This window comes from Oncorhynchus tshawytscha, linkage group LG05 (genome assembly GCF_018296145.1).
Source record: "Oncorhynchus tshawytscha isolate Ot180627B linkage group LG05, Otsh_v2.0, whole genome shotgun sequence".
NCBI lineage: Eukaryota > Metazoa > Chordata > Actinopteri > Salmoniformes > Salmonidae > Oncorhynchus > Oncorhynchus tshawytscha.
This window is the reverse complement of record NC_056433.1, coordinates 86435456-86459445: the sequence shown is the minus strand read 5'-3', so window position 1 is coordinate 86459445 and position 23990 is coordinate 86435456. Positions and strand designations below refer to the sequence as shown.

Genomic DNA, 23990 nt, shown 5'->3' with positions numbered 1-23990 from the left:
TAACCTCATCTGACCAGAGTACCTTCTTTCATATTTTTGGAGAGTCTCCCACATACTTGTTAGCTTATTTCTTTCTTTAATCAACTGCTTTTTTTCTGGCCACTCCTCTGTAAAGCCCAGCTCTGTGGAGTATATGGTTTAAAGTGGTCCTATGGACAGATACTCCAATATCCGCCGTGGAGCTTTGTAGCTCCTTCAGGGTTATCTTTGGTCTCTTTGTTGCCTCTCTGATTAATGCCCTCCTTGCCTGGTCTGTGAGTTTTGGTGGGTGGCCATCTCGTGGCAGGTTTGTTGTGTTGCCATATTCTTTACATTTTTTAATAATGGATTTAATGGTGCTCCGTGGGATGTTCAAAGTTTCAGATATATTTTCATAACCCAACCCTGATCTGTACTTCTCTACAACTTTGTCCCTGACCTGTTTGAGAGCTCCTTGGTCTTCATGGTGCCGTTTGCTTGGTGCTGCCCCTTGCTTGATGGTGTTGCAGACTCTGGGGCCTTTCAGAACAGGTGTGTATATACTGAGCTCATGTGACACTTAAATAAAGTCCACCTGTGTGCAATTAACTAATTATGTGACTTCTGAAGGCAATTGGTTGCATCAGATCTTATTTAGGGGCTTCATAGCAAAGGGGGTGAATACATATGCACACACTACTATTCCATTTTTAAAATGGATTTTTAAACAAGTTATTTTTTTCATTTCACTTCACCAATTTTGACTATTTTGTGTAGGTCTATTTCATGAAATTTAAATTACAGGTTGTAATGAAACAAAATAGGAAAATCGCCAAGGGGGTGAATACTTTTGCAAGGCACTGTATCTGTGGTCAGGGAAAGGAGAGAGAGCAAGAGAACACATCAGAAATATGTTTGGAAACTTTATTCAGAGTGGATGAGGTTCCGGACTTTCTGGAAACTCGATTTGCATTGGCTAAAGAGATTTCTGTATATGTGCAGGATTTTTTTCACCTGCCTACCTAGCTGCTGCTCAGTGCCCCGCTACCTACCTAACTGCTGCTCAGTGCCCCGCTACCTACCTAACTGCTGCTGCTCAGTGCCCGCTACCTACCTACCTGCTGCTGCTCAGTGCCCCGCTACCTACCTACCTGCTGCTGCTCAGTGCCCCACTACCTACCTACCTGCTGCTGCTCAGTGCCCCACTACCTACCTAACTGCTGCTGCTCAGTGCCCCACTACCTACCTAACTGCTGCTGCTCAGTGCCCCACTACCTACCTAACTGCTGCTCAGTGCCCCACTACCTACCTAGCTGCTGCTGCTCAGTGCCCCACTACCTACCTAGCTGCTGCTCAGTGCCCACTGCCTACCTACCTACCTGCCTACCTACCTGCCTGCCTACCTAGCTGCTGCTCAGTGCCCCACTACCTACCTAACTGCTGCTGCTCAGTGCCCCACTACCTACCTACCTAGCTGCTGCTCAGTGCCCCACTACCTACCTACCTAGCTGCTGCTCAGTGCCCCACTACCTACCTACCTAGCTGCTGCTCAGTGCCCCACTGCCTGCCTGCCTACCTACCTACCTACCTACCTACCTGCCTGCCTGCCTACCTACCTGCCTGCCTACCTGCCTACCTAGCTGCTGCTCAGTGCCCCGCTACCTACCTAGCTGCTGCTCAGTGCCCCACTAACCTACCTAGCTGCTGCTCAGTGCCCCGCTACCTACCTACCTACCTAGCTGCTGCTCAGTGCCCCGCTACCTATCTACCTACCTACCTAGCTGGTGCTCAGTGCCCCGCTACCTATCTATCTACCTAGTTGCTGCTGCTACTACTCAGTGCCCCGCTGCCTACCTACCTACCTGCTGCTCAGTGCCCCGCTACCTATCTATCTACCTAGCTGCTGCTGCTACTACTCAGTGCCCCACTACCTACCTACCTACCTAGCTGCTGCTCAGTGCCCCGCTACCTATCTACCTACCTACCTAGCTGGTGCTCAGTGCCCCGCTACCTATCTATCTACCTAGCTGCTGCTGCTACTACTACTCAGTGCCCCGCTGCCTACCTACCTAGCTACTACTCAGTGCCCCGCTGCCTACCTACCTAGCTACTACTCAGTGCCCCGCTGCCTATCTACCTACCTACCTAGCTAGCTGCTGCTCAGTGCCCCGCTGCCTATCTACCTACCTACCTACCTAGCTGCTGCTCAGTGCCCCGCTGCCTATCTACCTACCTACCTACCTAGCTGCTGCTCAGTGCCCCGCTGCCTGCCTATCTACCTACCTACCTAGCTGCTGCTGCTCAGTGCCCCGCTGCCTGCCTGCCTACCTACCTACCTAGCTGCTGCTCAGTGCCCCGCTGCCTATCTACCTACCTACCTACCTAGCTGCTGCTCAGTGCCCCGCTGCCTATCTACCTACCTACCTACCTAGCTGCTGCTCAGTGCCCCGCTGCCTATCTACCTACCTACCTACCTAGCTGCTGCTCAGTGCCCCGCTGCCTGCCTATCTACCTACCTACCTAGCTGCTGCTCAGTGCCCCGCTGCCTATCTACCTATCTACCTACCTACCTAGCTGCTGCTCAGTGCCCCGCTGCCTGCCTATCTACCTATCTACCTACCTACCTAGCTGCTGCTCAGTGCCCCGCTGCCTGCCTATCTACCTACCTACCTAGCTGCTGCTCAGTGCCCCGCTGCCTGCCTATCTACCTACCTACCTAGCTGCTGCTCAGTGCCCCGCTGCCTATCTACCTATCTACCTAGCTGCTGCTCAGTGCCCCGCTGCCTGCCTATCTACCTACCTACCTAGCTGCTGCTCAGTGCCCCGCTGCCTGCCTATCTACCTACCTAGCTGCTGCTGCTCAGTGCCCCGCTGCCTATCTATCTACCTACCTGCTACTCAGTGCCCCGCTGCCTATCTATCTACCTACCTAGCTGCTGCTCAGTGCCCCGCTGCCTATCTACCTACCTACCTAGCTACTACTCAGTGCCCCGCTGCCTGCCTATCTACCTACCTACCTAGCTGCTGCTCAGTGCCCCGCTGCCTGCCTATCTATCTACCTACCTAGCTGCTGCTCAGTGCCCCGCTGCCTGCCTATCTACCTACCTACCTAGCTGCTGCTCAGTGCCCCGCTGCCTGCCTATCTACCTACCTACCTAGCTGCTGCTCAGTGCCCCGCTGCCTGCCTATCTACCTACCTACCTAGCTGCTGCTCAGTGCCCCGCTGCCTGCCTATCTACCTACCTAGCTGCTGCTGCTCAGTGCCCCGCTGCCTGCCTATCTACCTACCTACCTAGCTGCTGCTCAGTGCCCCGCTGCCTGCCTATCTACCTACCTAGCTGCTGCTGCTCAGTGCCCCGCTGCCTATCTATCTACCTACCTAGCTGCTGCTGCTCAGTGCCCCGCTGCCTGCCTATCTACCTACCTACCTAGCTGCTGCTCAGTGCCCCGCTGCCTATCTATCTACCTACCTACCTGCTGCTCAGTGCCCCGCTGCCTATCTACCTACCTACCTAGCTACTACTCAGTGCCCCGCTGTCTATCTACCTACCTACCTACCTAGCTGCTACTCAGTGCCCCGCTGCCTATCTACCTACCTACCTACCTAGCTGCTACTCAGTGCCCCGCTGTCTATCTACCTACCTACCTACCTACCTAGCTGCTACTCAGTGCCCCGCTGTCTATCTACCTACCTACCTACCTAGCTGCTACTCAGTGCCCCGCTGTCTATCTACCTACCTACCTACCTAGCTGCTACTCAGTGCCCCGCTGTCTATCTACCTACCTACCTACCTAGCTGCTACTCAGTGCCCCGCTGTCTATCTACCTACCTACCTACCTAGCTGCTACTCAGTGCCCCGCTGTCTATCTATCTACCTACCTACCTAGCTGCTACTCAGTGCCCCGCTGTCTATCTATCTACCTACCTACCTAGCTGCTACTCAGTGCCCCGCTGTCTATCTACCTACCTACCTACCTAGCTGCTACTCAGTGCCCCGCTGTCTATCTACCTACCTACCTACCTAGCTGCTACTCAGTGCCCCGCTGCCTATCTACCTACCTACCTAGCTGCTCAGTGCCCCGCTGCCTATCTACCTACCTAGCTGCTGCTCAGTGCCCCGCTGCCTACCTACCTACCTAGCTGCTGCTGCTACTACTCAGTGCCCCGCTGCCTATCTACCTACCTAGCTGCTGCTGCTCAGTGCCCCGCTGCCTATCTACCTACCTACCTAGCTGCCGCTCAGTGCCCAGCTGCCTATATACCTACCTACCTAGCTGCTGCTCAGTGCCCCGCTGCCTATCTACCTACCTACCTACCTACCTAGCTGCTGCTGCTACTACTCAGTGCCCCGCTGCCTATCTATCTACCTACCTAGCTGCTGCTGCTGCTACTCAGTGCCCCGCTGCCTATCTACCTACCTACCTAGCTGCTACTCAGTGCCCCGCTGCCTATCTACCTACCTACTACTCAGTGCCCCGCTGCCTATCTACCTACCTACCTACCTAGCTACTACTCAGTGCCCCGCTGCCTATCTACCTACCTGCTACTCAGTGCCCCGCTGCCTATCTACCTACCTACCTACCTAGCTACTACTCAGTGCCCCGCTGCCTATCTACCTACCTACTACTCAGTGCCCCGCTGCCTATCTACCTACCTACCTAGCTGCTGCTGCTACTACTCAGTGCCCCGCTGCCTATCTATCTACCTACCTACCTGCTACTCAGTGCCCCGCTGCCTATCTACCTACCTACCTAGCTGCTGCTGCTCAGTGCCCCGCTGCCTATCTGCCTACCTAGCTACTACTCAGTGCCCCGCTACCTACCTACCTAGCTGCTACTCAGTGCCCCGCTGCCTATCTACCTACCTACCTAGCTGCTGCTGCTGCTCAGTGCCCCGCTGCCTATCTACCTACCTAGCTGCTACTCAGTGCCCCGCTGCCTATCTACCTACCTACCTAGCTGCTACTCAGTGCCCCGCTGCCTACCTACCTACCTAGCTGCTGCTGCTCAGTGCCCCGCTGCCTATCTACCTACCTACCTACCTAGCTGCTGCTGCTCAGTGCCCCGCTGCCTACCTACCTACCTAGCTGCTGCTGCTCAGTGCCCCGCTGCCTATCTACCTACCTACCTAGCTGCTGCTGCTCAGTGCCCCGCTGCCTATCTACCTAGCTGCTGCCCAGTGCCCCGCTGCCTATCTACCTACCTACCTAGCTGCTGCCCAGTGCCCCGCTGCCTATCTACCTACCTACCTAGCTGCTGCTCAGTGCCAACGCTGCATATCTACCTACCTACCTACCTAGCTGCTACTCAGTGCCAACGCTGCCTATCTACCTACCTACCTACCTAGCTGCTGCTCAGTGCCCCGCTGTCTATCTACCTACCTAGCTGCTACTCAGTGCCAACGCTGCCTACCTACCTACCTAGCTGCTGCTCAGTGCCCCGCTGCCTATCTACCTACCTAGCTGCCGCTCAGTGCCCCGCTGCCTACCTACCTAGCTGCTGCTGCTACTACTCAGTGCCCCGCTGCCTATCTACCTACCTACCAGCTGCCGCTCAGTGCCCAGCTGCCTATATACCTACCTACCTAGCTGCTGCTCAGTGCCCCGCTGCCTATCTACCTACCTACCTACCTAGCTGCTGCTGCTACTACTCAGTGCCCCGCTGCCTATCTATCTACCTACCTAGCTGCTGCTGCTGTTACTACTCAGTGCCCCGCTGCCTATCTACCTACCTACCTAGCTGCTGCTGCTACTACTCAGTGCCCCGCTGCCTATCTACCTACCTACCTAGCTGCTGCTCAGTGCCCCGCTGCCTATCTACCTACCTACCTGCTGCTCAGTGCCCCGCTGTCTATCTACCTACCTACCTGCTACTCAGTGCCCCGCTGCCTATCTACCTACCTACCTGCTACTCAGTGCCCCGCTGCCTATCTACCTACCTAGCTGCTGCTGCTGCTGCTACTACTCAGTGCCCCGCTGCCTATCTACCTACCTACCTAGCTGCTGCTGCTACTACTCAGTGCCCCGCTGCCTATCTACCTACCTACCTACCTAGCTGCTGCTGCTGCTCAGTGCCCCGCTGCCTATCTACCTACCTACCTAGCTGCTGCTGCTACTACTCAGTGCCCCGCTGCCTATCTACCTACCTACCTACCTAGCTGCTGCTGCTGCTCAGTGCCCCGCTGCCTATCTACCTACCTACCTAGCTGCTGCTCAGTGCCCTGCTGCCTATCTACCTACCTACCTACCTAGCTGCTGCTCAGTGCCCCGCTGCCTATCTACCTACCTACCTAGCTGCTGCTGCTACTACTCAGTGCCCCGCTGCCTATCTACCTACCTACCTACCTAGCTGCTGCTCAGTGCCCCGCTGCCTATCTACCTACCTAGCTGCTGCTGCTACTACTCAGTGCCCCGCTGCCTATCTATCTACCTACCTAGCTGCTGCTGCTACTACTCAGTGCCCCGCTGCCCATCTACCTACCTACCTGCTACTCAGTGCCCCGCTGCCCATCTACCTACCTACCTGCTACTCAGTGCCCCGCTGCCTATCTATCTACCTACCCAGCTGCTGCTCAGTGCCCCGCTGCCTATCTACCTACCTACCTAGCTGCTGCTGCTACTGCTCAGTGCCCCGCTGCCTATCTACCTACCTACCTAGCTGCTGCTGCTACTACTCAGTGCCCCGCTGCCTATCTACCTACCTACCTAGCTGCTGCTCAGTGCCCCGCTGCCTACCTACCTACCTACCTAGCTGCTGCTCAGTGCCCCGCTGCCTACCTACCTACCTAGCTGCTACTCAGTGCCCCGCTGCCTACCTACCTACCTAGCTGCTGCTCAGTGCCCCGCTGCCTACCTACCTACCTAGCTGCTACTCAGTGCCCCGCTGCCTACCTACCTACCTAGCTGCTGCTCAGTGCCCCGCTGCCTACCTACCTAGCTGCTACTCAGTGCCCCGCTGCCTACCTACCTACCTAGCTGCTACTCAGTGCCCCGCTGCCGATCTACCTACCTACCTACCTGCTACTCAGTGCCCCGCTGCCTATCTACCTACCTAGCTGCTGCTCAGTGCCCCGCTGCCTACCTACCTAGCTGCCGCTCAGTGCCCCGCTGCCTACCTACCTAGCTGCTACTCAGTGCCCCGCTGTCTATCTACCTACCTACCTACCTAGCTGCTACTCAGTGCCCCGCTGCCTATCTACCTACCTACCTAGCTGCTCAGTGCCCCGCTGCCTATCTACCTACCTAGCTGCTGCTCAGTGCCCCGCTGCCTACCTACCTACCTAGCTGCTGCTGCTACTACTCAGTGCCCCGCTGCCTATCTACCTACCTAGCTGCTGCTGCTCAGTGCCCCGCTGCCTATCTACCTACCTACCTAGCTGCCGCTCAGTGCCCAGCTGCCTATATACCTACCTACCTAGCTGCTGCTCAGTGCCCCGCTGCCTATCTACCTACCTACCTACCTACCTAGCTGCTGCTGCTACTACTCAGTGCCCCGCTGCCTATCTATCTACCTACCTAGCTGCTGCTGCTACTACTCAGAGCCCCGCTGCCTATCTACCTACCTACCTAGCTGCTACTCAGTGCCCCGCTGCCTATCTACCTACCTACTACTCAGTGCCCCGCTGCCTATCTACCTACCTACCTACCTAGCTACTACTCAGTGCCCCGCTGCTCATCTACCTACCTACTACTCAGTGCCCCGCTGCCTATCTACCTACCTACCTGCCTAGCTGCTACTACTCAGTGCCCCGCTGCCTATCTACCTACCTACTACTCAGTGCCCCGCTGCCTATCTACCTACCTACCTAGCTGCTGCTGCTACTACTCAGTGCCCCGCTGCCTATCTATCTACCTACCTACCTGCTACTCAGTGCCCCGCTGCCTATCTACCTACCTACCTAGCTGCTGCTGCTCAGTGCCCCGCTGCCTATCTACCTACCTAGCTACTACTCAGTGCCCCGCTACCTACCTACCTAGCTGCTACTCAGTGCCCCGCTGCCTATCTACCTACCTACCTAGCTGCTGCTGCTGCTCAGTGCCCCGCTGCCTATCTACCTACCTAGCTGCTACTCAGTGCCCCGCTGCCTATCTACCTACCTACCTAGCTGCTACTCAGTGCCCCGCTGCCTACCTACCTACCTAGCTGCTGCTGCTCAGTGCCCCGCTGCCTATCTACCTACCTACCTACCTAGCTGCTGCTGCTCAGTGCCCCGCTGCCTATCTACCTACCTAGCTGCTGCTGCTCAGTGCCCCGCTGCCTATCTACCTACCTACCTAGCTGCTGCTGCTCAGTGCCCCGCTGCCTATCTACCTAGCTGCTGCCCAGTGCCCCGCTGCCTATCTACCTACCTACCTAGCTGCTGCCCAGTGCCCCGCTGCCTATCTACCTACCTACCTAGCTGCTGCTCAGTGCCAACGCTGCATATCTACCTACCTACCTACCTAGCTGCTACTCAGTGCCAACGCTGCCTATCTACCTACCTACCTACCTAGCTGCTACTCAGTGCCCCGCTGTCTATCTACCTACCTAGCTGCTACTCAGTGCCAACGCTGCCTACCTACCTACCTAGCTGCTGCTCAGTGCCCCGCTGCCTATCTACCTACCTAGCTGCCGCTCAGTGCCCCGCTGCCTACCTACCTAGCTGCTGCTGCTACTACTCAGTGCCCCGCTGCCTATCTACCTACCTACCTAGCTGCCGCTCAGTGCCCAGCTGCCTATATACCTACCTACCTAGCTGCTGCTCAGTGCCCCGCTGCCTATCTACCTACCTACCTACCTAGCTGCTGCTGCTACTCCTCAGTGCCCCGCTGCCTATCTATCTACCTACCTAGCTGCTGCTGCTGTTACTACTCAGTGCCCCGCTGCCTATCTACCTACCTACCTAGCTGCTGCTGCTACTACCAGTGCCCCGCTGCCTATCTACCTACCTACCTAGCTGCTGCTCAGTGCCCCGCTGCCTATCTACCTACCTACCTGCTGCTCAGTGCCCCGCTGCCTATCTACCTACCTACCTACTCAGTGCCCCGCTGTCTGCCTGCCTAGCTGCTGCTGCTGCTGCTACTACTCAGTGCCCCGCTGCCTATCTACCTACCTGCCTAGCTGCTGCTGCTACTACTCAGTGCCCCGCTGCCTATCTACCTACCTGCCTAGCTGCTGCTGCTGCTCAGTGCCCCGCTGCCTATCTACCTACCTACCTACCTAGCTGCTGCTCAGCTGCCTATCTACCTACCTACCTACCTAGCTGCTGCTCAGTGCCCCGCTGCCTATCTACCTACCTACCTGCTACTCAGTGCCCCGCTGCCTATCTACCTACCTAGCTGCTGCTGCTACTACTCAGTGCCCCGCTGCCTATCTACCTACCTACCTAGCTGCTGCTGCTACTACTCAGTGCCCCGCCTATCTACCTACCTACCTACCTAGCTGCTGCTGCTGCTCAGTGCCCCGCTGCCTATCTACCTACCTACCTAGCTGCTGCTGCTACTACTCAGTGCCCCGCTGCCTATCTACCTACCTACCTACCTAGCTGCTGCTGCTGCTCAGTGCCCCGCTGCCTATCTACCTACCTACCTAGCTGCTGCTCAGTGCCCTGCTGCCTATCTACCTACCTACCTACCTAGCTGCTGCTCAGTGCCCCGCTGCCTATCTACCTACCTACCTACCTAGCTGCTGCTGCTACTACTCAGTGCCCCGCTGCCTATCTACCTACCTACCTACCTAGCTGCTGCTCAGTGCCCCGCTGCCTATCTACCTACCTAGCTGCTGCTGCTACTACTCAGTGCCCCGCTGCCTATCTATCTACCTACCTAGCTGCTGCTGCTACTACTCAGTGCCCCGCTGCCCATCTACCTACCTACCTGCTACTCAGTGCCCCGCTGCCCATCTACCTACCTACCTGCTACTCAGTGCCCCGCTGCCTATCTATCTACCTACCCAGCTGCTGCTCAGTGCCCCGCTGCCTATCTACCTACCTACCTAGCTGCTGCTGCTACTGCTCAGTGCCCCGCTGCCTATCTACCTACCTACCTAGCTGCTGCTGCTACTACTCAGTGCCCCGCTGCCTATCTACCTACCTACCTAGCTGCTGCTCAGTGCCCCGCTGCCTACCTACCTACCTACCTAGCTGCTGCTCAGTGCCCCGCTGCCTACCTACCTACCTAGCTGCTGCTCAGTGCCCCGCTGCCTAACTACCTACCTAGCTGCTGCTCAGTGCCCCGCTGCCTACCTACCTACCTAGCTGCTACTCAGTGCCCCGCTGCCTACCTACCTACCTAGCTGCTGCTCAGTGCCCCGCTGCCTACCTACCTAGCTGCTACTCAGTGCCCCGCTGCCTACCTACCTACCTAGCTGCTACTCAGTGCCCCGCTGCCTATCTACCTACCTACCTACCTGCTACTCAGTGCCCCGCTGCCTATCTACCTACCTAGCTGCTGCTCAGTGCCCCGCTGCCTACCTACCTAGCTGCCGCTCAGTGCCCCGCTGCCTACCTACCTAGCTGCCGCTCAGTGCCCCGCTGCCTATCTACCTACCTACCTACCTAGCTGCTACTCAGTGCCCCGCTGCCTATCTACCTACCTACCTAGCTGCTCAGTGCCCCGCTGCCTATCTACCTGCCTAGCTGCTGCTCAGTGCCCCGCTGCCTACCTACCTACCTAGCTGCTGCTGCTACTACTCAGTGCCCCGCTGCCTATCTACCTACCTAGCTGCTGCTGCTCAGTGCCCCGCTGCCTATCTACCTACCTACCTAGCTGCCGCTCAGTGCCCAGCTGCCTATATACCTACCTACCTAGCTGCTGCTCAGTGCCCCGCTGCCTATCTACCTACCTACCTACCTACCTAGCTGCTGCTGCTACTACTCAGTGCCCCGCTGCCTATCTATCTACCTACCTGCTGCTGCTGCTACTGCTCAGAGCCCCGCTGCCTATCTACCTACCTACCTAGCTGCTACTCAGTGCCCGCTGCCTATCTACCTACCTACTACTCAGTGCCCCGCTGCCTATCTACCTACCTACCTACCTAGCTACTACTCAGTGCCCCGCTGCCTATCTACCTACCTGCTACTCAGTGCCCCGCTGCCTATCTACCTACCTACCTACCTAGCTACTACTCAGTGCCCCGCTGCCTATCTACCTACCTACTACTCAGTGCCCCGCTGCCTATCTACCTACCTACTACTCAGTGCCCCGCTGCCTATCTACCTACCTACCTAGCTGCTGCTGCTACTACTCAGTGCCCCGCTGCCTATCTATCTACCTACCTACCTGCTACTCAGTGCCCCGCTGCCTATCTACCTACCTACCTAGCTGCTGCTGCTCAGTGCCCCGCTGCCTATCTACCTACCTAGCTACTACTCAGTGCCCCGCTACCTACCTACCTAGCTGCTACTCAGTGCCCCGCTGCCTATCTACCTACCTACCTAGCTGCTCAGTGCCCCGCTGCCTATCTACCTACCTAGCTGCTGCTCAGTGCCCCGCTGCCTACCTACCTACCTAGCTGCTGCTGCTACTACTCAGTGCCCCGCTGCCTATCTACCTACCTAGCTGCTGCTGCTCAGTGCCCCGCTGCCTATCTACCTACCTACCTAGCTGCTGCTCAGTGCCCAGCTGCCTATATACCTACCTACCTAGCTGCTGCTCAGTGCCCCGCTGCCTATCTACCTACCTACCTACCTACCTAGCTGCTGCTGCTACTCAGTGCCCCGCTGCCTATCTACCTACCTAGCTGCTACTCAGTGCCCCGCTGCCTATCTACCTACCTACCTAGCTGCTACTCAGTGCCCCGCTGCCTACCTACCTACCTAGCTGCTGCTGCTCAGTGCCCCGCTGCCTATCTACCTACCTACCTACCTAGCTGCTGCTGCTCAGTGCCCCGCTGCCTATCTACCTACCTAGCTGCTGCTGCTCAGTGCCCCGCTGCCTATCTACCTACCTACCTAGCTGCTGCTGCTCAGTGCCCCGCTGCCTATCTACCTAGCTGCTGCCCAGTGCCCCGCTGCCTATCTACCTACCTACCTAGCTGCTGCCCAGTGCCCCGCTGCCTATCTACCTACCTACCTAGCTGCTGCTCAGTGCCAACGCTGCATATCTACCTACCTACCTACCTAGCTGCTACTCAGTGCCAACGCTGCCTATCTACCTACCTACCTAGCTGCTACTCAGTGCCCCGCTGTCTATCTACCTACCTAGCTGCTACTCAGTGCCAACGCTGCCTACCTACCTACCTAGCTGCTGCTCAGTGCCCCGCTGCCTATCTACCTACCTAGCTGCCGCTCAGTGCCCCGCTGCCTACCTACCTAGCTGCTGCTGCTACTACTCAGTGCCCCGCTGCCTATCTACCTACCTACCTAGCTGCCGCTCAGTGCCCAGCTGCCTATATACCTACCTACCTAGCTGCTGCTCAGTGCCCCGCTGCCTATCTACCTACCTACCTACCTAGCTGCTGCTGCTACTCCTCAGTGCCCCGCTGCCTATCTATCTACCTACCTAGCTGCTGCTGCTGTTACTACTCAGTGCCCCGCTGCCTATCTACCTACCTACCTAGCTGCTGCTGCTACTACTCAGTGCCCCGCTGCCTATCTACCTACCTACCTACCTAGCTGCTGCTCAGTGCCCCGCTGCCTATCTACCTACCTACCTGCTGCTCAGTGCCCCGCTGCCTATCTACCTACCTACCTGCTACTCAGTGCCCCGCTGCCTATCTACCTACCTAGCTGCTGCTGCTGCTGCTACTACTCAGTGCCCCGCTGCCTATCTACCTACCTACCTAGCTGCTGCTGCTACTACTCAGTGCCCCGCTGCCTATCTACCTACCTACCTACCTAGCTGCTGCTGCTGCTCAGTGCCCCGCTGCCTATCTACCTACCTACCTACCTAGCTGCTGCTCAGTGCCCCGCTGCCTATCTACCTACCTACCTACCTAGCTGCTGCTCAGTGCCCCCTGCTGCCTATCTACCTACCTACCTACCTAGCTGCTGCTCAGTGCCCCGCTGCCTATCTACCTACCTACCTACCTAGCTGCTGCTCAGTGCCCCGCTGCCTATCTACCTACCTACCTACCTAGCTGCTGCTCAGTGCCCCGCTGCCTATCTACCTACCTAGCTGCTGCTGCTACTACTCAGTGCCCCGCTGCCTATCTATCTACCTACCTAGCTGCTGCTGCTACTACTCAGTGCCCCGCTGCCCATCTACCTACCTACCTGCTACTCAGTGCCCCGCTGCCCATCTACCTACCTACCTGCTACTCAGTGCCCCGCTGCCTATCTATCTACCTACCCAGCTGCTGCTCAGTGCCCCGCTGCCTATCTACCTACCTACCTAGCTGCTGCTGCTACTGCTCAGTGCCCCGCTGCCTATCTACCTACCTACCTGCTGCTCAGTGCCCCGCTGCCTACCTACCTACCTACCTAGCTGCTGCTCAGTGCCCCGCTGCCTACCTACCTACCTAGCTGCTACTCAGTGCCCCGCTGCCTACCTACCTGCTGCTCAGTGCCCCGCTGCCTACCTACCTACCTAGCTGCTACTCAGTGCCCCGCTGCCTACCAACCTAGCTGCTACTCAGTGCCCCGCTGCCTACCTACCTACCTAGCTGCTACTCAGTGCCCCGCTGCCTATCTACCTACCTACCTACCTGCTGCTCAGTGCCCCGCTGCCTATCTACCTACCTAGCTGCTGCTCAGTGCCCCGCTGCCTACCTACCTGCTGCCGCTCAGTGCCCAGCTGCCTACCTACCTACCTAGCTGCTGCTCAGTGCCCCCGCTGCCTATCTACCTACCTACCTAGCTGCTGCTCAGTGCCCCGCTGCCTGCCTATCTATCTACCTACCTAGCTGCTGCTCAGTGCCCCTACCTACCTAGCTGCTATCAGTGCCCCGCTGCCTATCTACCTACCTAGCTGCTGCTGCTCAGTGCCCCGCTGCCTATCTAACTACCTACCTAGCTGCTGCTCAGTGCCCCGCTGCCTATCTACCTACCTAGCTGCTGCTGCTACTACTCAGTGCCCCGCTGCCTATCTACCTACCTAGCTGCTGCTGCCACTACTCAGTGCCCCGCTGCCTATCTACCTACCTACCTAGCTGCTACTCAGTGCCCCGCTGCCTATCTACCTACCTACCTAGCTGCTGCTCAGTGCCCCCGCTGCCTACCTACCTACCTAGCTGCTGCTCAGTGCCCCGCTGCCTACCTACCTACCTAGCTGCTGCTCAGTGCCCCGCTGCCCATCTACCTACCTAGCTGCTGCCGCTCAGTGCCCCGCTGCCTAAATTTGGCCTTACTGCTATTAGCCCATAGAAACACAGTGAATAACATTCACTAAATGGAACAACAGACAGCCCCCCTAAAGGATCACAATGAAATTTGTTCTGAAGTGTCTGTCCTATATCTGAGAAATTAAGAAATATATCAGGATTATTAATATTTACATGTAGTTAACCCCTTATTTTTGGTACAAAAACAGTCTCCATATATGAACTGGTATCAGGGGGGGGGTTCTTGTAGCCCAAAATATTTCTGACACTACAGACTAAAGTTGGTAGACCGGCGGTACCAAGACACTTGTGAGGGTCATCGTATTCCTGAGAGTCTCATCTTTCCATTGAGGGGGTCATAAGTTTTATTTCAGCTGTTCAGAAATATACGAGGCAGAGACATCTGGTCGTGTTCGAGGGCACTGTATCCATGGGTAAAGTGTGACTGACTGAACTACAAATAATAAAATGAGTAGTTATTTACGATACAAGGTGATTTTGTAGATCAGTCGGCTGTAATATTATTATTAAATATTATTCAACCTGTGTGTCTCAGCAGGGTAAAAACCAACTCCACTGAGTGGGTATATATTCTGTTGAAGATTGGTGAGGTGTTAAAACCAGTAAAGCCCATTGCGTGACAATGTGTCACACAGGAGGGAATTCTGGGAAGATTAGTTTTAGTGTTGGCCGGTAGGACGGTGGAGGCTGCCAGACAGAGGAAGGATGCATCTCGGAGAGCAGATGAAACGAGGAGAGACGTCTCTCACTGTGACCGCCTGACCTCAGGAAGGGGAAGAGGAAGGTGTGGGCCCGTGACGAACTGACATGGCATTCACAGAATTAACCACACAGTGTGCGCACACCCACCCACACATTCAGCACCCCCCCCGCCCCAGCAGCACCAACCTAACCTCACACTGCCCTAGCACCAACCCCCAGCAACAACCTCAACAACCCCCTCCCAGCACCAACATCACATAATTGCATTCATTTTTGGTGATATTCTTATTTCTGGATAAGGCTTTAAAAATACAGGATCAAATATTGCTCCGTCACATGACTGCACACAACACAGGGCCCTAGGCACAGCAGACAAAACTGTATAGACAGTTTAAGGGTTTTCACAGAATGAGGAACAAGCGTAAGACAACAGTTAGTCATCTTTAGTGTGGAGAAACCATAGCTAAGCAAGGTGGTGCCGAGACCAAGTTTCCAAAGTAGTGCCGAGTTCAGGGGTGTGTGTTTTATTATACCAGTAGTATATATCATAGTATATATATATATATATATATATCGTCACAGATGGAATGCTGTTTGAGGAGCACTTTTGGAAACATGTTCATTAATAATATATTTTGGGGGGTGGGGGGGGCTGGATGTACAATTTATAAATAAATTCAATTAAATTCTTCCAACTGACATCCAGGATCCAAAGCAACCGTTTTAACAGATGGTGTGTGTGTCTTAGTGTGGGGAAATGTAGTGGGAACCTTGTGCAAAGGTGACTCAACAGGTTTCAACTCAGTTTCCAGTTGAGGGAAATTTGATTGTTAGGACCATAGAATTAGAACGAACGATGACGGTCGTTGCGGAGCAGACGACTCAGCGCGAGTTGCATACGTGTCTCGCCATGCCATGTGGAAATAAACAAGGACGCCAGAGGCTAGCCCTTCGACTTACTGACTAACCCACAGAATTAAAAACAGAGCTCTGCCTGATCTCGAGTTCAGTTGGTTGCGATGTCCCCGTGATGATTTGATTGACTGATTACCTGTGATGAAGTCCTCGTAGTTTACAGCTCTCTGTCAGCATCATGGTCACCTGCACCTCAGAGGCATGGTCTACAGAATGAGAGAAGTGAAAGACAACATACAACTTTAGTCTAGAAATCTAGGGATCTACTGAAGTCTTGAAGGAGACATAACTTAAAAGTTGTGGAACGCAAACCATAAACACCACTCAGACTGCTTCTGCTGTATGCTAACCCTCCTTGGCCATGAACATTCCTCCTGACTAATAGGGAGGGGGGTCTAAAAAGGTCATCTAACAGTCTAACAACCCTCTTGACCTCACACCATTCCATTTTCTGAGAACAGCCCCAGGCATGGCTTCCTGTGAGAGTTATATCTTCTCTGGTTGGAAACGCACAGACGCTAGATTGACTCTTGCCAAGCCAAGCCACGCAGAGGCCCAGAACTGGCTTCTATTACTATTTAAAATATTTCCCAAAAATATTGGGCGTTTTTTTTTTTTGCCTCCAGTATGCCCGGAGTGTCAGATGGGTGGGGTTTGCAGTCACGTGACTATTCTATTGATTCTAAATTGGCCAAACTCAAGCAAACCCAGATAAAGTATTTGAAGTGATTTCCTAAACTAATTGAACCCAGGTCTACAGAGGGCCCGTGTTTAATCTGGGAGAGAGAGAGAGAGGCCTTCTGGGAAGCGGGCTTGTTTCCTGCTCTCTGGGCCTGCTGGGAGGAAGAGGAGGAGGAAGTGGAATGATGAACAAAGCAGGACCCTGGTATGGTTGGCATGGTGGTGGGCACATTGTTCATGGTCTGGAACCCACTCCACCCTGGATAAACATGGAAGTGGCTAGGGGAGCAAGAGGGCAAAGGTCAGCTGGAAGGGAGACACGAACCTGAGAACGTCTGTGGGAAGGAGAGCCATGCGCTGTGGGGGTGGTAAACTAAGGGTACTCTTCCACCTGACGAGATATAAGGTCATGTGGGGCGGCAGGGTAGCCTAGTGGTTAGAGTGTTGGACCAGTAACCGAAAGGTCGCAAGTTCAAATCCCCGAGCTGACAAGGTAAAAATCTGTCGTTCTGCCCCTGAACAAGGCAGTTAACCCACTGTTCCTAGGCTGTCATTGAAAATAAGAATTTGTTCTTTAACAAAAGGTTAAAAAAAAAATTTTTTTTTAAACGTGGTCAGAGTCCATCGAACCCATAATCTTAGTTTAACATTACGGTTCTAATCAGTAGGCTAACAGCCCTACTAACAACTATTTTCATATGCACAGGAAACCTAATGAGAAGTCCATATCCGTTTATTGAAACTGGTGGGAAATTAGCAGATATCAGCAATACACAGTATAAACATTAATGGACTCACTGATAGGGGTCTTACGACACTTTAGGATGTCAATAACATTGTTGTTATTGAAAGGTTTCAAATCCAAAAGACCTGATGAACTATATTCTCGTGTTGTGTGTACCATTCATTTTCTGAGCACGATACAATTGACACCAGCTTTAACTTTCGGTCACCCCTTTAACATTGGAATTTCTCCTACGGAGGGCTTCTCAGGAGTCTGCGTGGCTTTAGTATAGAGATAAACTAGACATAGCAACTTGGTAGAAACAGATCGGGTGGCACTCAGTTTACTCATGGCACCTGACTTAATACTGTTTGCCAAGCATTTTAGTTTCGAAACACACAGTAAGTTACCCATGAAAGGGAGATGGGGGAACATTTTTTAACTAACTTTACAGCATAATGTTTCAATTTACGGTCGGAAAATATTGTTTGTTACACTAGAGTGCAGTAGCTGAAGCAGTGACGTGGGAACGAAGGGGTTGCAGACAGTCAACATGGGAACGAATGGGTTGCAGACAGTCAACATGGGAACAAATGGGTTGCAGACAGTCAACATGGGAACAAATGGGTTGCAGACAGTCAACATGGGAACGAAGGGGTTGCAGACAGTGAACATGGGAACAAATGGGTTGCAGACAGTCAACATGGGAACGAATGGGTTGCAGACAGTCAACATGGGAACATGGGAACAAATGGGTTGCAGACAGTCAACATGGGAACAAATGGGTTGCAGACAGTCAACATGGGAACAAATGGGTTGCAGACAGTCAACATGGGAACAAATGGGTTGCAGACAGTCAACATGGGAACGAATGGGTTGCAGACAGTCAACATGGGAACAAATGGGTTGCAGACAGTCAACATGGGAACGAATGGGTTGCAGACAGTCAACATGGGAACGAATGGGTTGCAGACAGTCAACATGGGAACGAATGGGTTGCAGACAGTCAACATGGGAACGAATGGGTTGCAGACAGTCAACATGGGAACGAATGGGTTGCAGACAGTGAACATGGGAATGAATAACTGCGTACCTTTCACTGTCTTCACAAAGCAACATTTCTCCTTGGCCGGGTCCTTTTCGTCCAACAGAACACCGTGGAAGATGCGGCCAAATGTTCCTGTGAAAGAAGAGCACATATTTGATTGAGGCAGAGGCAGGCAGGCCGGCGCATCTCATTGACAGAATGTCAGTGAACTGTCACCTCACACACTGGAGGATAGAGGGTGGGTCTTTGTTCATTCCTTTATCACTAATTGGAAAACATTAAAATGACACAGAACCCCAAAGAGCATTTTAGGGCTCTGTAAAACTGGTGGTCCCCAGGGCTCGCTATTGTTCTCACTACTGGTGTCCCTCAGGGCAATGTAAAACTGGTATTCCCCAGGGTTCGGAACGAGGACCTCTCCTGTTCTCACTACCGGTGTCCCCCAGGGCTCGGTACTAGGACCTCTCCTGTTCTCACTACCGGTGTCCCCCAGGGCTCGGTACTAGGACCTCTCCTGTTCTCACTACCGGTGTCCCCCAGGGCTCGGTACTAGGACCTCTCCTGTGGTCACTACTGGTGTCTCCCAGGGCTCGGTACTAGGACCTCTCCTGTTCTCATTACAGCTATACACCAGGGCTCTGTACAAGGTATTCTTTAATGACTCACTACTGGTGTCCCCCAGGGCTTGGTAATAGGTCCTCACGTGTCACTTTAGTCATATCCTCACAGGCTCGCTTACCATTGCTATGCTGATGACAGTCAACCTTCTGACAAATCAGGGGACTATGACAGAGCTATTCTGACAGCTACAACACATGGAAAAGATAGAAAGGTGTGGAAACGCACATGTTCTCCTAATATAAGCATTGATAGCTTCAGGGACAGAGAAACCAAGCAGAGGGCAGGTAAAAATAAATTTAAGCGCATAAACCATCAAGGTAAACTGAAGAATCCAGGCCTAGAGGCCAACTTGGCCCCGTGTCTCACCAGGAGCAGCGATGACAGATAACAACAGGGTTTAACTGTCTCTTCCCTCTCTCCCTGGCTCTGTCGGGCGAGTCTGGACATGCAGGCTCACTGAAAACCATACGGAATAGAGATCCCCCTCCAAGGCTCCTTTTCTCTGCCTCCCTCACAAACATCCTAACCTCTTCCTATAGGCCCGGTGTTCCGGTAAACACTGACTGAGGTAATATTCTGCTGTAAATCTGAAGAGTTACCACATCACTTTGGCAAAAACAACTTACTCCAGTCCTCGTTGCACAAGGCAGGCACGCTGATAACGTGAGGTCTCCGGGACAGAGGGAATTGGATATAATGAGTGATCAGCAAACAACGATCCTAAAAATAAAAGACTACAGCACCGATCATTAGGTGTACATGGAGTCTACGAGCACAGTCAGAAGTACTGTTAATCAATGATAGCAACACTGTTTATGCAGTGTGCCTGAGGGTTTTCAATGTAGTCTGCAGCCGTCTGATAAAAACAATGAATAATAATAATAATAAAGTCAGTAAAACAAACCATATTCACAGAAGTGAGCGATGTTATCCATCAATAAGCACTAGTTGTTATAAACTAGTAACACACACAGATCCTTGGGCTATGGGAGCCAGGGAGGATCAGATCAGTTTATGCTGAGGAGTAGTGTGATTTCTGCAGGCCGTTGTGTCAACATCCTCTCAGCTAGGGGCCAGACCAGAGGTGAACTGGAGCCAGGCCAGAGCCAGACCAGAGCTACACTGGAGCAAGGCCAGAGCCAGACCAGAGCTACACTGGAGCCAGGCCAGAGCCAGACCAGAGCTACACTGGAGCCAGACCAGAGCTACACTGGAGCCAGGCCAGAGCCAGACAGAGCTACACTGGAGCCAGGCCAAAGCTACACTGGAGCCAGGCCAGAGCTACACTGAGCAAGGCCAGAGCCAGACCAGAGCTACACTGGAGCAAGGCCAGAGCCAGGCCAGAGCTACACTGGAGCAAGGCCAGAGCCAGACCAGAGCTACACTGGAGCAAGGCCAGAGCCAGACCAGAGCTACACTGGAGCAAGGCCAGAGCCAGACCAGAGTTACACTGGAGCAAGGCCAGAGCCAGACCAGAGTTACACTGGAGCAAGGCCAGAGCCAGGCCAGAGCTACACTGGAGCAAGGCCAGAGCCAGGCCAGAGCTACACTGGAGCAAGGCCAGAGCCAGGCCAGAGCTACACTGGAGCAAGGCCAGAGCCAGGCCAGAGCTACACTGGAGCAAGGCCAGAGCCAGGCCAGAGCTACACTGGAGCAAGGCCAGAGCCAGGCCAGAGCTACACTGGAGCAAGGCCAGCCAGCCAGAGCTACACTGGAGCAAGGCCAGAGCCAGACCAGAGCTACACTGGAGCCAGACCAGAGCTATACTGGAGCAAGGCCAGAGCTACACTGGAGCAAGGCCAGAGCTACACTGGAGCAAGGCCAGAGCCAGACCAGAGCTATACTGGAACAAGGCCAGAGCCAGACCAGAGCTATACTGGAGCCAGGCCAGGGCCAGACCAGAGCTATACTGGAGCCAGGCCAGGGCCAGACCAGAGCTATACTGGAGCCAGGCCAGGGCCAGACCAGAGCTATACTGGAGCCAGGCCAGGGCCAGACCAGAGCTATACTGGAGCCAGGCCAGGGCCAGACCAGAGCTATACTGGAGCCAGGCCAGGGCCAGACCAGAGCTATACTGGAGCCAGGCCAGGGCCAGACCAGAGCTATACTGGAGCCAGGCCAGGGCCAGACTGGCTACAGCCAGACCAGAGCTATACTGGCCAGCCAGGCCAGGGCCAGACCAGAGCTATACTGGAGCCAGGCCAGGGCCAGACCAGAGCTATACTGGAGCCAGGCCAGGGCCAGACCAGAGCTATACTGGAGCCAGGCCAGGGCCAGACCAGAGCTATACTGGAGCCAGGCCAGGGCCAGACCAGAGCTATACTGGAGCCAGGCCAGGGCCAGACCAGAGCTATACTGGAGTCAGGCCAGGGCCAGACCAGAGCTATACTGGAGTCAGGCCAGGGCCAGACCGGAGCTACACTGCAACCAGACCAGAGCTATACTGGAGCCAGGCCAGGGCCAGACCAGAGCTATACTGGAGCCAGGCCAGGGCCAGACCAGAGCTATACTGGAGCCAGGCCAGGGCCAGACCTTGGAACTGGAATATGATACACGCTGTAGTAGAACCACCAAGAGCGGTGTTTAAGAGGCCACAACATGTTAGTGAAAACGGACCACCTACCCGCACGAGACACTTTCTCAGTGATATTCCTGATGGGAATTACGTATGCAGGCATTCCACCTAAGACAACTTTACCAACAAATGGCTTTGGACAGTCATTCAAGGGATATTGTCAATTTCCTCCTGTGTGTGGTATGGGCCAGACCAGATATATACTGGAGCCAGGCCAGGGCCAGACCAGAGCTATACTATATAGCCAGGCCAGGGCCAGACCAGAGCTATACTGGAGCCAGGCCAGGGCCAGACCAGAGCTATACTATAGCCAGGCCAGGGCCAGACCAGAGCCATACTGGAGCCAGGCCATATACATACCATATATATACATAGCCAGGCCAGGGCCAGACCATAGCTATACTGGAGCCAGGCCAGGGCCAGACCAGAGCTATACATATAGCCAGGCCAGGGCCAGACCTTGGAACTGGAATATGATACACGCTGTAGTAGAACCACCAAGAGCGGTGTTTAAGATATATATAACATGTTAGTGAATATACGGATATACCTATACACATACATATATATATATATATACATACACATTACAGTGATATTCCTGATATACATATACACATACATAGGCATTCCACCTAAGACATACATATACATAACAAATGGCTTTGGACAGTCATTCACATATATATACAATATCAATTTCCTCCTGTGTGTGTGTGTGTGTGTGTGTGTGTGTGTATGTGTGTATGTGTGTGTATATGTATATATATATATGTATATGTATATATATATATATACTGCTCAAAAAAATAAAGGGAACACTAAAATAACACATCCTTGATCTGAATGAATGAAATATTCTTATTAAATACTTTTTTCTTTACATAGTTGAATGTGCTGACAACAAAAATCACACAAAAATTATCAATGGAAATCAAATTTATCAATCCATGGAGGTCTGGATTTGGAGTCACACTCAAAATTAAAGTGGAAAACCACACTACGGGCTGATCCAACTTTGATGTAATGTCCTTAAAACTAGTCAAAAGGAGGCTCAGTAGTGTGTGTGGCCTCTGCGTGCCTGTATGACCTCCCTTCAACGCCTGGGCATGCTCCTGATGAGGTGGTGGATGGTCTCCTGAGGGATCTCCTCCCAGACCTGGACTAAAGCATCTGCCAACTCCTGGACAGTCTGATGTCCCAGATGTGCTCAATTGGATTCAGGTCTGGGGAACGGGCGGGCCAGTCCATAGCATCAATGCCTTCCTCTTGCAGGAACTGCTGACACACTCCAGCCACTTGAGGTCTAACATTGTCTTGCATTAGGAGGAACCCAGGACCAACAGCACCAGCACAAGGGGTCTGAGGATCTCATCTCGGTACCTAATGGCAGTCAGGCTACCTCTGGTGAGCACATGGAGGGCTGTGCAGCCCCCCAAAGAAATGCCACCCCACACCATGACTGACCCACCGCCAAACCGGTCATGCTGGAGGATGCTGCGGGCAGCAGAACGTTCTCCACGGCATCTCCAGACTCTGTCACATGTGCTCAGTGTGAACCTGCTTTCATCTGTGAAGAGCACAGGGCGCCAGTGGCGAATTTGCCAATCTTGGTGTTCTCTGGCAAATGCCAAACGTCCTGCACGTGGACGTCGGGCCCTCATACCACCCTCATGGAGTCTGTTTCTGACCGTTTGAGCAGACGCATGCACATTTGTGGCCTGCTGGAGGTCATTTGGCAGGGCTCTGGCAGTGCTCCTCCTATATAAAAAAAAACTGTAAAATGTGCGAAGTTGCTGGATATTGGTGGGAACTGCAACACATTGTCAGACACGTTGATCCAGAGCATCCCAAACATGATCAATGGGTGACATGTCTGGTGAGTATGCAGGGTCATTTTCAGCTTCCAGGAATTGTGTACAGAGCCTTGCGACATGGGGCCGTGCATTATCATGCTGAAACATGAGGGGAACGTTTAAAGGTCTTGCGCACATCAGCTACCGAGAGCGTTATCACAGTCACCCAGAACAGCTAATGCTCGCGTGAATGCTTCAGTGTTGCTTGCCTCAAAGTGAGCATAAAAGGCATTTAGCTCGTCTGGTAGTCTCACGTCACTAGGCAACTCGCGTTTGGGTTTCCCTTTGTAGTACCGTAATAGTTGAACTTCTTTGGGACAGGGGGGCAGTATTTAGTAGCTTGGATGAATAAGGTGCTTGTGACGCTCGTTCACGTGAGAGTTACCTCGCGTTCCATTGCTTTTCTACAGACAAAGGAATTCTCCGGTTGGAACATTATTGTATATTTATGATGAAAACATCCTAAAGATTGATTCTGTACTTTGTTTGACATGTTTCTACGGACTGTAACAAAACTTTTTGGACGTCCAACCTTTCCGCTGTACTTGCACGCGCGTCGCGAGTTTGGATTTGTTTACAAAACGCGCAAACAAAAAGGAGGTGTTGGACATAAATTATGAACTTTATCGAACAAATCAAACATTTATTGTG

General features: G+C 53.5%; 1 pseudogene; it reads right to left on the bottom strand.

Moving 5' to 3' along the window:
- The window catches only part of LOC112238689, a 144930-nt pseudogene that overhangs the window by 34126 nt on the left and 86814 nt on the right, over positions 1-23990 (bottom strand).